Source organism: Oenanthe melanoleuca, chromosome 18 (genome assembly GCF_029582105.1).
Source record: "Oenanthe melanoleuca isolate GR-GAL-2019-014 chromosome 18, OMel1.0, whole genome shotgun sequence".
NCBI lineage: Eukaryota > Metazoa > Chordata > Aves > Passeriformes > Muscicapidae > Oenanthe > Oenanthe melanoleuca.
Genome location: NC_079351.1, coordinates 2,373,668 through 2,391,177, shown reverse-complemented (window position 1 = coordinate 2,391,177; position 17,510 = coordinate 2,373,668). Strand labels below are relative to the sequence as shown.

The following is a 17,510-nucleotide window of genomic DNA, read 5'->3' as shown; positions in this document are numbered from 1 at the left end:
TGGTCATGGTGATGATGGTGGTCATGGTAGAGATAGTGGTGGTGATGATGCTGGTGATGATGGTGGTGATGGTGATGTTGGTCATGGTGATGATGGTGATGGTGATGGTGGTGGTGATGGTGTTGGTGGTTGTTTTTGTTGTCATGTGTTCCCCAAAGAGCATCTCCCACCCTGGGCACAGCCTGATACCAGGGCTGGGGTTGGTTTCCCAGGAAGGTGGCACCTCTCTCACAGGGGTTCCCCTCTGCCTGAACCCCCCAGGGCTGGGCTGTCCCACCCCAGGATGTGTGAGATCCCCTCCCAGGCTCTGCTGGTTTGGTGGGAGAAGCTCTTGCTGTTGCTCTGGGCTGTCTCACGCTCTGTCTCAGCTTGTAATTAAAACTGAAATATTTGGGCCAAGTGCATAAATGAAGAACACATTTTTGATAGCTAACAGTGCTGAGGAGAGTCCTGGAGACCCTGACGGGGCAATTAGTGCCTCTCCAGTCACAAGGGAGAGGAGTCTGGAGACAGCAGTGTGTTCACTCCAGAGGGCTTTTGGTACAAAAATGCAGTTATAGGGTATAAAAGGAAATGTTTAGAAACATGCAAAGTGGGAATGAGTCAGAAGCCTCCTTCAGTGCAGGACAGGAAGGCAGAAGGGAAGAGCTGCCCCAGGAATGACACCTCTAACACTTCCCCACCCCTGGCAGCAGCTCCCACCAGTGGTTTCATTTCCCCTGTCCCATCCACCTCTCCTGGCTGCTGCTCCAGGCTCATCCCTTGTCCTCAGCGAGCTCCCAGCTGCTCAGGGCTTGGGAATCTGGGCGGCTCCTCTCCCTCTTGGCACTGAACTTGCACAGCTAAGCACAAGCAAGAGGAAAGCACCTTCATGGTCCAAGCTCTTGTGTGCCGGGGATTTGCTTCCCCCCTCCCTCTCTCCTTCTGAACATCCCTGCAGCTGGCTTAGAGCAAAATCCTGGGGAGCTGGGGCAGCTTTCCATGGTCAATCCCAGCCCCAAACCATCCTCTTCCAGGAGGGAGGAGCGAGTCATGAACCCCAGTGTGGTGTGTGGGGCTGAGGAGGTCTCACCACGCTCCCAAATCCAATGGAAGGACACCAGCCCTGTGAGCCTGGAGAAGCTGTGTGCAGGCAGAGCTGGTGAGCAGGGTGCCCTGTGTGTCCCTGAGCAGCTGGGTGCCCTGTGTGTCCCTGAGCAGCTGGGTGCCAGGGAGCCCAGCTGACACAGGGCTGCTTGCCTTGGACACGTGGGATTGACCGGAAAGCGGCGCCGACCTCTTGAGCAACACCGGGGGAATTTGGCCGGCCGGGCAGGGCTGAGCTTATAGGATCTGATTGCCAAGAGAGCAAAAACAAAACAATCCCTCTGCAGTGGGCTGGCTGGAGCCAGCCCTGCCACGGGGAGCAGCCCTCTGCTGTCATTAAAGGTTAAATTACAGCAAATCCCTCGATGGGAGCGACGCCGCTGGAGCACGCGGTGTTTAACGAGTGTTTAGTTTGTGGAATTACTTTTATTGGTGGTTAACTGGGTAGTGGTCTCCATGGGACATCTGCTGCACTGTTTGAAAGGAGTATTCCTCAACCCTTGCTGAGTGAAATTGTTTTTGTAGACAAGTGGAGGCTTTGGGGAGCATTAAGAAGATAAAACACAGATTGTTTGCAGAGGGTTTTTATTTTAATGTAATGGCTTTTGAAGAGAGGAGATTTTATTATTTTATTTGTCTATTGTTAGCAGGCAGAAGGGCTGGGAAGAGGCACAGATGTTCTCTTTGCTGTTGGCTGGGCCAGGCCCCAAACCCAGGGCAGAGGGCTTGAACCTCTGTCTGAATCTGTGTAACATTTTCCAAACCCTGAAACAGCTCCTCTGCCCACCAGTTTCTCAGTGAAACCTCTGAGGGCTGGGGTAGGACTCCCTGTGTAAGAATTTAAAAGCCTTGCAGTGGATGAGACAAAGATTATGTACAAACCAGAGAAAATGAAGGGCTTTGTGCTTCCTTCCAGTGATAGCAAAATCACAGATGGATCCCAAACTTCCAGCAGAAGTTCATCCAGACCACAAAATAAAACAGTCAGGGATTTATTTGAAGCAAGAAAATAGTCAGGATGGTTTTAATGGGGCTCAGAATGAGGGGTCTCTTATCAGCAGAAAATTCAGCTGTTTTTCACCTCTGTCCTTGCTTGACTTCCTTTGCCACCAACAAATGAAACCAGGGGGAATCTGGGCTGTAGGTTCTGGTGTTTAATCCCGGTTCTCCTCTCCTGGCACCTCCAGCAGTGGAAAACATCTCTGACCTTGTTTCTCTCCATATTTTCAAGCCTCTGCCATCCATGGAGAAGGACACAGGTAGATTCTCCCCCCAAGCCCAACGTGCTGGATGGAGAAAGCCTTGGAGAGAGCTGGTGCCAATTTTAGCACAAGTTCCTGCAGCAGGAACAGGCCTTCCTGAGCTCACATTGAAACCTTGGTGAATGATATCTCAGGTTAAAGTATTTATCCAAGTGCCTGGGGGAGCCCCAGGCTGGCTGTGTGCCTCATCACAGGAGATGGGCTGGAAATTGCAGTCATTTGGATCTGAATCCTGGGGCTGTGGTGAAAGTCAGTGCACAGTGAATTATTCCACTCCATTCCTGCTCACACACGGGTTCAGCTGGAGCCAAAGCCATTTCAGAGAATCCCATTTCTGCAGTGAGGGCTCTTGGGGGGTTTTGTGCTTGTCCTTGTGTTTGTCATTCCTCTGCCCCTGCTGCTCATCCAGAGGCAAATGCCAATGCACTTGTCCATCTGCTGTGTGCAATAACCACAGAGAAGGATTTTTTTCCTGCTGCCCTTGATGGCTGGGCAGCAAACAGCTGAGGATCCCTGGTCGTTTGTGTCCTGCCTGCTGGAACTGCTGATGTGTGGGGATGTCTAATATTTATTTGTACAAGAAACCGTCAGGGAAACTCTTTCATTGGCAGTGGGAGGAGGCCCAGCTGTTCCTGCAGGCTGCTGGAATTGTGTCTTTGCTTTCTGCTGCTCCAGATGTTCCCCTGGGTCACCCTGCAGCCACCTCTGGAGGGCACAGAGTGGTGGGAGAGGGACCTGCCCTTGGCACCTCACCACGAGGTCACCTCCAAATCTGCTCAAGGAAGTGGGGTCCTGTCTCTGACACAGAAATTGGGAATTGTCCAGTGGTTTATTCTGCAATAAATGTGGCAAATAAATCACAGCTGGCTCCATCACTTTGAGAGTCAAAAATAAACTCCCAGAGGGGAGCAAACAAACAGATTTTAAGCACAGAAAGAGTAAAAATTGAAGATTTAAGAAGAAAATCAGCAGCTGTTTAAAAGGAATAAAGTGAGTTTGACTCCAAATATTTATATTTTTTTTAAAAACCTTTGTCTTTCACACAAGCTATGACCCAGAATAATGGCTTCCCAGCCTCTAAGATGTTCCAAACAAGCAATATTAATCCCTGGAAAAAAACAAAATAAAACCCCATCCCCCTCTCTCACAGGTGCCCTCTGCAAATTGAATTCACAGCCTTGAAAACCCAGAGCTGATGCCAAGCATTTTAATCTTACCAGAAGTAAACAGTGAGCAGCAATTTGCATAAAAATCGAGGTGTAAAATAATTTCAGAGTTAACATTGTGGCACTCTGAATGTGCTGGGTGACTTTGGGGACACTCAGGGCTCTTTAGGTGGATGCTGCTGCCACAAGAGGTGCTCCTTCTGGTTCTTTCCAGAAGTTTGTAGGAAATTTCTTGGGGAGAAAAATTAGGAAAAATTAGAAAAAATTTGGAAATTCTTAGGAAAAATTAGAAAAATTAGGAAATTTTAAGGAAAAATTAGAAAAATTAGGAAAAGCCCCAAAGGAAGATGGAATGGGAAGAAGGAGCAGATTCTCCAAGGAGAGTTCTGGAAGTGTTCCTGGTTTGGGATGTCCCTGTGGCTGCTGGAGCTCCCAGGTCCCAGTGAGGGACATTTGCTGGCCCTGAGGGTCCCAGTGTTTGCTCTCTGACTTTTCTTCACTCTGCTCTCCCTCTGCTCCTCCTCCCAGTGTTGTCTGAGAAATCTCTGAGAAGGAAAATGGGAGTGGAACTCGTTTGTGAGGGCAGGGAGGGAATTAAAGTGGGAAAGGGCCCTGGGAGTGTCACTCATTGCAAAGCTCTGAATTATCAAACCTCCAACCCTCTGCAGTTATTGGATGAAATATTTCAGCTTGTGGTGGAAAGAAGCTCAGGGATGATGCTTTAATGGCTGCTTCTGATCTGAAATCCAAATATTCCCTGCCCACACTGAGGAAATCATCCCTGAGCTGTGCTGGCATGAAGATGTACTGAAGTTTGTCCAAGCACAGAGTCTGCATTTTCAGACCTTTGGAGATTACTTTTATCTTATTTCCACTATTAAATATAGCTCAGCTCTGCTGCATTTTCCCACAAATAAAATTTGCTGGTGATTACTTCTAGGAATCATCCTTGGAGTTTTTTTAAGGAGCTGCTCAGCCATGTGTTTGTGCTAGATGGGATCAGTGTTGTGTAATCCACAGTGTTCCCTCTGCACTGTGATTATTTTTTTGGCTGGTTTATGTGGGAAGAAACCTTCCCTGCTTCATCACTTTGCCTGTCCTTTAAAGCTGAAATGGTGGTGGGTTTTTTGGGGAGGAGGTGGGGACTGCAGGGATTCCTCATCAGGAATTGTAGGGACAGGACGAGGGGGAATGGGCTCAAGCTGAAAGAATTCAGGTTAAATGGGATATTAGGGATAAATTCTCCCTATGAGGGTGAGGAGGGGCTGGGATGGAACTCTCAGAGCAGCTGTGGCAGGGGAAAGGGGCAGCTCCTCATCCCTGCTGGGGAAGGATGCTCAGCTCCTCCCCTCCCGAGGAAAACCACCAGGGGAGGAGGAATCACACATACCCAGTGCCAAACAGCACATGATGACTCAGGGGGAAAAAAAATCACACTTCTTTATTAGCCAGACTCATCTCCCTGTGCCTGACAGGCACCAGCAGCTGCTCCTCCTCTCAGTTGCTTTATTGGATTCTGGGACATCCTTGTAATTGCTGTAAGTGGGAGATGATTCCCCAGCATCTGGCAAGTGCTCAATCTGATCCTGGGCTCTTGTCAATGCACTCAGGGAGAGCACAGAGCTGCTCCTGGGCTGTCACAGGCAGCCTGGAAGCCCTAAAGCATCACTTGGTGCTATTTTCATCCTCTGAGTTTTTGCTGAATGGCTGAGGCCTCACCTGCAGTTGGAGGTGCGTAAGCATTGCCCAGGTTTCACCCCCATTTCCAAGGATGAGCAGGAAAAAACAGTCCCAGTTCCCCCAGCCTTGCCCCCAAGTTGTATTTTGTATTTACATTTTGTATTTTTGAATGTTATCCCAGCACAAGTTGTCCCTCAACTCATGGAAGGGTATTTAAAAGTTAAAGCCCAAGAGAAATCTTTGAATGCATTAAAATTGCTTCTAATTTTTGGTTTAGGTTCAGAAGGTCTCCTGCTCCCTTTGGGGCTGGTGGCAGATATTGATGAGCAGCTCTTGGGCACCATTTAATGGAGAAGGGAACTCTGCCTGGTGGGTTCCCCTGCTCAGCTCAGAGTGAGAAAAAAGAGAGGAATAAAACCAGCTAAAAGCAAATATTTCAAGAATTACTTCAAAGCTGCCATTTTCATTCCAGGTAGGAATGAAAGTATAGGATTTAGGCAGTTAAAAAAAATTATTTCCTACTTTTTCCTCCAAGCAGCCTGGCAGGGTTTGGTCCAACAAGAATTGATGCTGGCAGGTGGTCAGCAGTGCTGGCACAGCTTTGGAGCTTTTGGAGAGACACAGTGCTGCAAAAGGGTCTGTCTGAACAAGGGGATGAAATATTTCCCAGCTTCAGGAGAGCTGCAGGGTGTGGAACAGCAGGGAAAAGGGATTCTGCAGGCCTGCAGGGCTCCAGCAGTGTCTAGACTTGGTAGTGCAGGGGTGCAAAACCTCCCTGCTTGAGCTGCTGCCTCTCAGCTCCTGTGAATGGAACTGGAGAAACTCCCCTGTGCAAAGCCTCAGACACGTCAATGAGCCCCCAGCTCCTGTCAGAGTTGGCAACTCAGCCCTGTAAGCCAGTGAGCCTGCAGCAGGTGGGAGAAAAGCTCATTTCCTAAACCACATCCCTCTGGAAGCAAAAGGCCCCTGTGTTGGGTTGATGTGGCCAGAAATGTGAATTCTGTCCCATCTGCTGCAGCCAGGTGGGGCAGTGCCCCTGATCTCCTGGCACACATTATCTGCTCATGGGCATCTTTAAACCAGCTGGGCAATCATCTTTATCTTCCCACAGCCCATCCTCCCTCCAGGAGATATCTCCTGTTCATGGCCACTGAGTCCCAGGGCATGACTGATAAAATTCCATCATCCCACTGGGAGATGCTCCAGCCAGGGGAGCAGCCAAGCCTTTCCTACCCAGATAAAAACTGAGATTTTGGACACCAAGGCACCTTCTTCCCACTGGATTCCAGAGGAAAGCCAGACCTTCCCACATCATCCCTGGAGCTTCAGAGGAAACTGCACCTTCTCCAGGAGCACTGCTCCAGCTGAACCACATCTGCCCCTGCAGGAGGATGCAGCCACCATTGAATGGGACTGTGCCAACACCCTGACTGACTGACGGGTGTCAGCTTGGATTCTGACTCTGGCAGGGCTGGGATTGTTCTGTGTAATACTGCATTTCTAGTTTAATTTTTAAAGATATCTTGTTTCCCACAGGAATGTGCTCCTCTAATCCATCTGGTATTGCCTGTCATCCCTGGAGTGGCAGAGGATGGTCAGTGAGGGTCTGGCACCTTGGAGGAGCAGTCACTTCTTAATTTCCACACAGGAAAATGGGCACAGAGACCTTCTGTGCTAAACTCCACAACAAATGCTGAGAAAACCTGGAAAGCCCTGCTGCCATTTCCTGCTCCAAATCCCCCACAACAGACCCTGCTACCCGGGGCTGGGAGCCAAACCCTCTGGAGTCAATGGAAAGATTGCCCTTGACTTTAATGGTTTTTGCATGAGTGCTTAATTCCTTCCTGTTCACAGCCTCTCTTGGACTTGGCTGTGGAAACAGCTGCAGGTATAAAGTGGAGCAGTGAACTGTAAACCCTTCAAAGCAGCACCAGAGCAGATTTCCCTGCCCTCCACTTGGAATGGGATTTGTTGGACAAAGAGCCTGATGTGTGTCCAGCCGTGGCTGCGGTGTGAATGGGTGTTTCAGCAATCCCATTCCTGCAGACAGGGCTTGTGCTCAGTCTCTGGGGCTGGAGCCAGGCTCTTCCCAGCAGGATGGAAGGGCAGGGAGCCCTGCCTGGGGCTGTGGCTCTCAGAGCTGTGCTCCTGCCTGCTCCAGCCTCCAGGGGCTCTTTGCCCTGCAAGGACCTTGTCACTGATGCTGCCCAGCCATCCTGGGCCACCTCTGTGCCTCACTCCACAAAATTCTGACAAAGCACTTGGAAAATGCTGAGCTTTAAGGATATAGGTCTGTTTCTCTGGGGATTAAACACATCTGGCTAGGGAGGGGTCTGGGTGGGTCTGGCTGTGTGATGCCAGCAAGAGGCACCTGGAATTTTCTCCCAGCACCTGGGATGACCAGCTGGCACCTCAAAGCCTGAGATCTGCCTGCTCCAACCTCACCATACCAGGAGCAATAGCAGCACACAGATTTTTGAGTCTTTATCAAGCCCAAAGTCACCAAATCTGACAGGGAGGGGGACAGTGATGTTCACAGGGCTCTGTCTGAGGGTCTGACAATTTTGCCTCTCTGGGAGGTGGCTCAGCTGGCTCTGGGGGAGAGGAGGCTGATGGTGACTGCTCTTTCTTCTTTTATGTCCTAAAAACTTTCTAGATCAAGGCTTTGGGGTTTTTTTACTTCACTGTTCAATCATCAGATGGGTTTTGCTGTGTTTGTTTTTTTTTTTTTTTTCCCCAAAGACAACTGGATGTCTGCACTCCCCACCTGCCCATCCCTCTCATCCTCTGCAACCTGAGTCCAAATGTGATCCTAGAATGTGATCCCAGAATGTGATCTTAAAATATGATCCCAGAATGTGATCCCAAAATGTGATCTTAAAATATGATCCCAGAATGTGATCCCAAAATGTGACCCTTCTCTGGAGCCCCCTGGGTCTCTCCTGCCTGGATTCCTCCTCAGGGCTCACTGGAGAAAGAGAAAATAAAAATCCAGGCAAGTTTGATTGAAAAATGAATTTATTTACTTTACCCAGCCACAAAACAGGGCATGCATATTCACCCAGAAGAAAATGACAGAGAGCCCCAGTGATGCAGCAGAATCATCTGTCCTGCAAGGAAACCAGCAGCTCCTTGTGGGAGGGGTGTAAAGCTGTTGATGGAATGGCCATGCCACCACCCTTGCAGTGCTCTGTGATTTTGGCTACTCCAGCCTATGATCAGACCAGTGCTCACCCCAGCCCAGCTGGCCACTGGCCCCAGGAGCTGCTGGCTGCTCACAGGAGATGAAACAGTCCCAGAAATGTCTCTGTGCTGCTTTGCAACACCCACCCAGCCTGGGTGCACCCTGCAGGGTTGTTGGTTATGAAACAGCCAGGTCTGCAGGGCATTTAAAAAATTCAGCTCTTTTTGACAGGGAATTGGTGTCTCCTGGTATGAATATTTCAGTGCCATGTTCTGCTTGAAGTGAAGCTGCTCCAGCAGCCCAGAGCTCTGCTCTGCTTGTTCCGTTTCCCTGTCTGGGCCTGACCAGCCCCATAACATCAAAACCTGTCCCAAGATGCTGTAATTTCTCAGATTACACTTCATGCATGGGGAATGGAGACATTTAGATGATGCTGACAGGATGGCTGCACTGGGAGAGAAGGTTCTGCATGAGAAGAGAAGGTTCTGCTTGAGGAGAGAAGGTTCTGCACTGTGGGGAGAAGGTTTTGTATGAGGAAAGATGAGTTTGCTCTATGGAGAAAAGATTTTTCACCGTGGCAGAATGTTTTGCTCTGTGTGGAGAAGGTTTTGCACTGTGGGGTGGAGGTTTTACGTGAGAAGGGATCTTGCTCTGTGTCAAGAAGGTTCTGCACTGTGGCAGAAGTTTTTGCATGAGGAGAAAAGGTTTTGCTCTGTGTGGGAGAAGGTTTTGCCCTGTGGGGACAAGATTTTTCAATGTGGGAGAAGGTTCTGCATGAGGAAATAATCTTTTGCAATATGTGGAAAAGGTTTTGCCCTGTGGGAGAAGGTTCTTCAGGAGGAAAGATGGTTTTGCAATATGGGGAGAAAATTTTTCACTGTGGGAAAAGGTTTTGCACTGTGTGGAGAATATTCTGCATGAGGCAAGGCTGGGCACTGTGGGAGGCTGGGCAGCCCCAACTCAGCTGCACTGGTGATGCTCTGGTGTCATCCCAGGTGAGCAGTGAGGGATACAGGTGGCTCTGGTGGTTCAAGTGGCTCTGGGCCTCTCCCAGGTGAGCAGTGAGAGAGATACAGCTGGCTCTGGTGGCTCTGGTGATGCTCTGGTGGCTCTGGTGATGCTCTGGGTGTCATCCCAGGTGAGCAGTGAGGGGTACAGGTGACTCTGGTGGCTCTGGTGGCTCTGGTGATGCTCTGGGTGTCATCCCAGGTGAGCAGTGAGGGGTACAGGTGGCTCTGGTGACTCTGGTGGCTCTGGGTGCTCTGGTGATGCTCTGGGCCTCTCCCAGGTGAACAGTGAGAGGGGTAGAGGTGACTTTGGTGGTTCTAGTAGCTCTGGTGATGCTCTGGTGTCATCCCAGGTGAGCAGTGAGGGATACAGGTGGCTCTAGTGGTTCAAGTGGCTCTGGGCCTCTCCCAGGTGAGCAGTGAGAGAGATACAGATGGCTCTGGTGGCTCTGGTGATGCTCTGGTGGCTCTGGTGTTGCTCTGGGCCTCTCCCAGGTGAGCAGTGAGGGATACAGGTGACTCTAGTGGCTCTGGTGATGCTCTGGGTGTCATCCCAGGTGAGCAGTGAGGGGTACAGGTGGCTCTGACCACCTGCAGGATGGAGATGGAAGGGATGGATGCAGGAAGGAGGGGGAAGAGGTGAGGAGGTGCCACCCCTCAGCCACCCCCGGCTGCCCCCATGCCCAGGGAAGGCTCTGGGAGGTGCTGTTGGTACAAAATGGGATCAGGATGACAAAGGGCTCGTCCCTGGGGATTCCCTTGGTGGCTGCAGGGGGCTCAGAGGGCTGAGTTGATCACCCCAAGGCTGTGGGGAAAGCACAGAAATCCTGCTGGCACTGTGGCTGACTGAGCTGTGAGGGTCTCTCCCTTCCAGATGCCTCATCCTGTGTGACATTTCAGCAGGGTGAGGTTTCCATCAGGAAACCAGCTCTGGGTGCCAGGGGGGCACTGGGCTGAGCTGCTCTGTGGCATTCTCTAAATCAGATTTTTATGAGGCGTCTAATTGACTCATCATCCCTGCCCCCCCTCCATGCACAAACGTTTGCTCTGCCCTGAAATGTGAGATGAGCAAGGCTGGAGAGAAATGTCTGGATACAGCAGGGGAGGGTGAGGAGAGAGAGAATTCCTCCCTTGCCAATCTTTAAAACAACATTGTAAAAAATCCTGCGTAAAAAATAACAACAGCACAAAGAGCTTGTGGTTTCCTGAGGCAGTTTGCATTTCTGGAAGCTGATGACCCCCTGGATTAGTGTTGTTTTTCTAGACATCTTGCAATTTTTTTTATAGGATAGTTTGTCTGCAGTGTGGCTGTGTGTGGGCAGAGAACTGGAGAACCTGCAGAGGGAAAAAAAAAAAAGCTAAAAATGGGCAGGAAAAGGAGGACTGCATATTTTTTTTTTTTTCCTCCTTGTATACATATAAAAAATTTAAAAGAGCTTGAAGTTGTTAAAGATTTGGGCTTGTAGGGGTGGAGTTGATCCTGATGACCAATCTAATACAGGAATTTTTGTCCCTCCTGAACTGCAGGCGAGCTGTGTCTCAGTTTGCAGAACAGCCTCTCCAGACTCCTGATTTACAGCCCTTGGAAGCTCAGGGAGCAGAGGGGATGCAGCCAAGCCAGGGAGCTGTGCTGGCCCTGCAGCCCTTGTGCTGCTGCCACAGGAAATTGGTTTCTTTTTGCTGCCCAGTTTCTGGTGTCGCATCCCATTTGGGCGTTTTTGCTCAGAATTTTGCTCTGATCCTCCTGAAATATTCCTCTTTTCTCTGTGCATGTGCTGAGCTGAGCCCTGCTGGTCTCTGTGGGATGTGGCTGCTTGGCAGGAGCTCCAAAAAAAGGGAATTCTGTCCCTGGGTGGGACAGAGGGAAGGTGGGATCTGGGAGCCAAGGTTTGCTCCAGGTCCTGCCCACTCTGCTGCTTTCCTGCTCTGGATTTGCACTGTCCAGGAGGGACCTGTGCAGGGAAATTAAACCCAAATCCAGCTGTTGCATGCTAGTGTGGAGGTGATAAATGGCATTTCCCACTCTGCAGGGTGTGAGTGGCTCAGGCACCAGTGCCCATTACATTTTCACTCCCAGCCCTTCTCCAAGAAACCTTTTATTTTTTTGTTTTATTTTTCCCAGTTACCAAAGCAGAGCCTGCCATTTCCAGACCTGATTTATTCTGTGCCCCTTGCTCCTTTCCAGCACAGAAAAGGTTCTATTTGAAAAGTTCAGCTTTGCTCTCTCCCTTTGTTTCCCTCAGCTGGAAGCTTCCCTTTAGAACATTAATATCCTTATTATTTTTTCCCCCCAGCAGGTTAATTAATACTTGATTCATCACCTTGAAAGCTAATGGGTGTTTATGCAGATCCTGGAGGCAATGAATGCCTGCTATAAATAAACACCCACATCACTGACAGCCCATTTTTATTTATTCTCCTTCAGGAAACAACCTCTGCTTGGCTCTAAAGGAGTTAATCCCAAACTTCTCCCAGGCTTGGTTTGGGATTGGCCTGGCTCCACGTTTTCCTGCTTGAGCTTTGCTTTGCAAACATGGCCTTTTAATGAGGGAAAACAGCAGCTTTTGTGGGGAGAGACCCAGACAGCTCAGCAGGGTCCCTCCAGCCAGGGTCAGCCAGAGCCATTGCAGTTTGTGGCTGTTTTTATGGGCTGCTCTCTCTGAAATATTATTTGGTTTTGGCTCTTGGAGAGCCTTTTCCAAGCTCTCATCTGCTTCAAATAAATGCTGTTTATCATCTTTGTCTCCAGCCATTGTCATCAGTGACCTTAATCAGGCACATTAAAAATCATGTTGGGTTTGTCACTCGTGCAGAATTTTAAAAATCATTATTTACTTTGCTGTTAACTCTCATTCCTCCAGGTTCTGCTCTGTCCCCATGAGAGCTCCTGGCTGCAGTGACACTTGTCCTGGGGCAGGATTAGAGGAGCCAAACCAGCTCCTCCCTCCCCTGTGGCTCAGAATTTGGGTTTTCTCCACAAGTGAGGCCATTTCTGGGGCTGCCCCCAGGGAGCTCCAGCCTCTGGGCTCCCAGGATTGTGTAACATTCTCAGTTTTTGTACCTTTTCCCACCCCTCATGGAAGTGTCAAGCCCAAAGGAGCAGCCAGACATTTTTCATGATTATTTTAAAATCCGTGCTGCTCTGAATAATGAACTTACTTCTTTTTATTTTTTTTTAATTTTTTTTTCCAGGAGCATTGGCTCATCAATTTTTAATTCCTGATCTTGGCAGCACTGGTTGAATTAGAAACAGAACAACTGATTTTAATGAGTGCAAGATTAATGCAGATGAACTTGGCTGGGACAGCTGAGGAGAGGAGATTGTCTCCCCCCTGCTCCCTCCTTGGTGGGCTGGGGCAGGAAATATCCTCATCTCAGTATCACTGGGGCAGGGAATATTCTCATTTCAGCATCACTGGGGCAGGGAATATTCTTATTATCACTGGGGCAGGGAATATTCTCATCTTAGCATCACTGGGCAAGGAATATTCTCATTTTAGCATCACTGGGGCAGGGAATATCCTCATCTCAGTATCACTGGGGCAGGGAATATTCTTATTATCACTGGGCAGGGAATATTCTCATCTCAGCATCACTGGGGCAGGGAATATTCTTATTATCACTGGGCAGGGAATATTCTCATCTCAGCATCACTGGGGCAGGGAATATTCTTATTATCACTGGGGCAGGGAATATTCTCATCTCAGCATCACTGGGCAGGGAATATTCTCATCTCAGCATCACTGGGCAGGGAATATTCTCATTTTAGCATCACTGGGGCAGGGAATATCCTCATCTCAGTATCACTGGGCAGGGAATATTCTCATCTCAATATCACTGGGGCAAGGAATATTCTTATTATCACTGGGGCAGGGAATATTCTCATTTTAGCATCACTGGGCAGGGAATATTCTCATCTCAGCCTCACTGGGGCAGGGAATATTCTCATCTCAATATCACTGGGGCAGGGAATATTCTCATCTCAATATCACTGGGGCAGGGAATATTCTTATTATCACTGGGCAGGGAATATTCTCATTTTAGCATCACTGGGCAGGGAATATTCTCATCTCAGCCTCACTGGGGCAGGGAATATTCTCATTTTAGCATCACTGGGGCAGGGAATATTCTCATTTTAGCACCACTGGGCAGGGAATATTCTCATCTCAGCCTCACTGGGGCAGAGAATATTCTCATCTCAGCTCTTCACCTGCTCATTAACCAGCCTGTTTTGCTCATTAACCCCTGGCAGTTGCTCTGGACCCTCCCCAGCCCTGCAAGGTGCAGGGGGAGGAAGGTGAGGATGATGTGCATGGACATGGAGAAGCCTCCATGGATGGAAAGGAGAAGATTTTGGCTGTTGTGTGAGGCCACACAGCTCCAGGAATGGCTGTGATCCACACCTGTTGCCTGTGCCTCTCTGGAGAGATGTTGTTTTATTTTTGGGTCACATAGACAGCAGTTTATAAGTTTATAAGCAGTTTTATAAGACAAAGCCCAGGACATCTCTGACTGGGCTGAGCTCTCCCACTGCCCCACCTGAGCTCAAGGACTTGTTTTCCTGCCCACCTGAAATTCCATATTTGCAGAGTGAGTGGTTTTATGACCAAGGAAAAATGGGGGAGGCTGAGCTGAACTAATTCAATTTGATTCTATGGGCAACTGGCAGTTTTATATCCCTGTTTTATTTTTTTATGTGTTTTAATCAGGTGGTGCTTGCAGCCATCACAGCACTGCAGGTTTAACCTGGACTGGGCAGGAGCTGAGTGGGATAAATGATGAGATTCTCCCAGGAAAGCAGCAGGGAACTGGGAAGGAAAGGGCTGGAGCAGCTGGTGGGGTCACCCAGGGATTGTGCCCAGCTGTGCCTGACCTGTGGCACTGTGACCATGGAGAAGCCACGGATGGCATCGTGTCCTGCTCATCACCCACCCCCAGAGTGGAAGCAGGAGCTGTGACAGATGTGTTTGTGTCCCCAACCCTGAGGGTTTCAGGTCCCTCTGCATCCTGTGGGGGCTCCAGGATGGGACAAGGCAGTGGGAAGAGGATGCAGGTGGAGAGGGTGTTACTGTGGGTCTGTTTAGCACCCACAGCTGTTCAGGTCCTGGAGTTCCACTGGGAAAATCTCTGGGGGAAAAGGAGTCAAAGGCACCTTGCTGGTCTGAGTGCTGGCCCTGAGCAGGAGCAGCATGAGCAGGGCAGGATGGGAGAATCCACCTGAGAGCAGTGGCTCCATCTGGGCTTTGGGAGCCCTGATCCCCAAAATCAGCTTCCCTTCTGTGCCCAGAGGAGCTGGGGCAGCACTTGGGGTCAGCCTTGGACCTGTGCACCCCAAAGTGCCTGGGCAGGGCAGGGGGCACTGACTCAATCCCCTTCCAGTGAAGATCCAGGGCTCTGGAACCACCAAACCCAAACTTGTCCTCAGCTGTGTCCAGCCCAGCAGTGCCCTCAGCATTTTCCCAGCTCTGTGCTGCTGTCCTGGCTAGGTGGAGACCTCAAGAAAAGTGTGGTTTTGGTTTTTTTTTTGCTTTTCCCTTTTTTCAGCTTGTTACAAATAATTGTTCCCTTCCCACCTGCCAGCTCAGAACAGGAACACTGCTTTAGCTCAGTGTTGTTAAGGAGAGCTTAAATATTGTCATTAAAAAATTCCATCTTGCATCAGACACAGGAAGAAACCTTTGCAATTAAATCCCCTGTGCTCCAGCAGGAGGGCAGAAGTTCCTGATTTTTTTCCCCTTTTCTGTGATGATGATATTCTGGGATTTTAGAGCAGCAGGGGGGAAAAAAAGCCTGTTTGATTTTCCTCATTATGTTAAGCCTGGTTTTACTTTCTGATTGCCAAAGCATGATAAATGGAACACAGATTACCTAGAGATTTTCAAAGATTTGCTTTCAATTTGATTTTTTCCTGAGCCTCATTAAGCCTGCAGGTTTTATCTACACTTTGTTCTTCCAGTGGAGTAACATTACCATATATTAATAGCCATATTTTCTTTTCCATTTGAAATTAAAACCAAATAGAGGCTTCTCATGCTTTGCTTTCAAATCCTATTTTAAAAAATATTGATCATTGTGTGTGTTGTTTTTCCTCTTCCTCTGACCCTGCTGGCTCTGTAAAGGACATTCCCCAGGGAAATGCTTCCATTCCCTGGATCTCTGGGCATTGCTGGGTGCAGTTTTGTGGATTAAGGGATTCATTTTAGAAGGTATAATGTATAGATAATAAAAAAGAAAGTGGCTTCCAACAAAAAGGCAGGCAAGAAAAGAAAGATTTAAAGGCAGGAGCTGTAAAATGAGGGAGTACAGAGGAGCTCAGGCAGGGTGGGGTAACCCTTGGTGTGCTCAGCTGCATCTTGCAGGAGTTAATGCCACTGGAAGGGCTCATCCTCCATGATTTTAGGAGAAACAGCCCAAAATCCTTGGCTTCAGGAGAAATGGCTGAGAGCCCCGGGCTCAGCCTGAGTGCTGCTCTCTGGGAGAGGCTTGGAGGGTGGCAGGGACATGGGGACAGCCCAGGACACACAGAAGCCACCCTGCCACACCTGGCGTGTTCCTTCTGCTGCAGCCAGGAAACCTGACCCAGCTCTGGGGCTTCCCTGGGTGGGTTTCAGCCCAGGGAGGATTCCAGAGCATCCTCCTCTTCCTGTGCAGGGATGAAAGGATGCAGGGATGAAAGTATACAGGGATTCGGGGACACAGGGACACGGGGAGACAGGGACACAGGGACACAGGGACACGGGAATTAAAGGATTCAGGGATGAAAGGATGCAGGGATTCAGGGATGCAGGGACACAAGGACACAGGAATGAAAGGATGCAGAAATGAAAGATGCAGGGATTCAGTGATGCAAGGATGCAGTGATGCAGGGATTCAGGGATGCAGGGACACAGGAATGAAAGGATGCAGGAATGAAAGGATGCAGGGACACAAGGACACAGGAATTAAAGGACACAGGAATTAAAGGACACAGGAATGAAAGGACACAGGAATGAAAGGATGCAGGAATGCAGGGACACAAGGACACAGGAATGAAAGGATGCAGAAATGAAAGATGCAGGGATTCAGTGATGCAAGGATGCAGTGATGCAGGGATTCAGGGATGCAGGGACACAGGAATGAAAGGATGCAGGAATGAAAGGATGCAGGGACACAAGGACACAGGAATTAAAGGACACAGGAATTAAAGGACACAGGAATGAAAGGACACAGGAATGAAAGGATGCAGGGCTGCAGGGACACAAGGACACAAGAATTAAAGGACACAGGAATGAAAGGACACAGGAATGAAAGGATGCAGGGCTGCAGGGACACAAGGACACAAGAATGAAAGGACACAGGAATGAAATGATGCAGGGCTGCAGGGACACAAGGACACAGGAATGAAAGGACACAGGAATGAAAGGATGCAGGGCTGCAGGGACACAAGGACACAGGAATGAAAGGATGCAGGGCTGCAGGGACACAAGGACACAGGAATGAAAGGACACAGAAATGAAAGGATGCAGGGCTGCAGGGACACAAGGACACAGGAATGAAAGGACACAGGAATGAAAGGACACAGGAATGAAAGGATGCAGGGCTGCAGGGACGCACCGCCCGCTGTCACCAGGAGGTGGCACAGCCCGAGCGCGGATGTCGCACGGGTCTCCTCCCCATCGCCGGGACCTCCAGGAAAGGAGCGAGGTGATTCACCGCTTCCAGGAAAGCCAAGGAAAAGTCTCCCAGCATTTTTCTGGCGAGGCTTTTGTGCGGAATTTTCTTTATGGAATCTGCACCCAGGTCTGTGGCAGCAGCAGCAGCTCCAGAGGTTTTTCCTGCAGGAGCAGATCCGGCAGCAGCACAAAAAGCAGGAGGGATCCAGAGCAAGGATTAGATGTTTTGTGGCCCTGAGCATCCCTCCTGCAGTGCCCATCTATTCCAGGTGGTTCAGGTGCATTTCCCCCACCTGCTCCACAGGCAGCTTTGGCTGAGGTCAGGCAGCTGCAAATGGCAAATCAAGTTTTTTTCCCTCAAAAATGGCAATTTTCTCTGTCTAACAAAGGATAGAGGCTGCAAAAGGAAGAGAAGAGCAGTCATGGCTGGGCTTGATCTTAGAGGCTTTTTCCAGCCTTATGATGACAGAGCA

General features: G+C 49.5%; 1 pseudogene; it reads right to left on the bottom strand.

Moving 5' to 3' along the window:
- Positions 1–14,256: 14,256 nt before the first annotated feature.
- On the bottom strand, positions 14,257–17,245 carry LOC130260677 (uncharacterized; annotated as a pseudogene).
- Between the last annotated feature and the right edge of the window lie 265 nt (positions 17,246–17,510).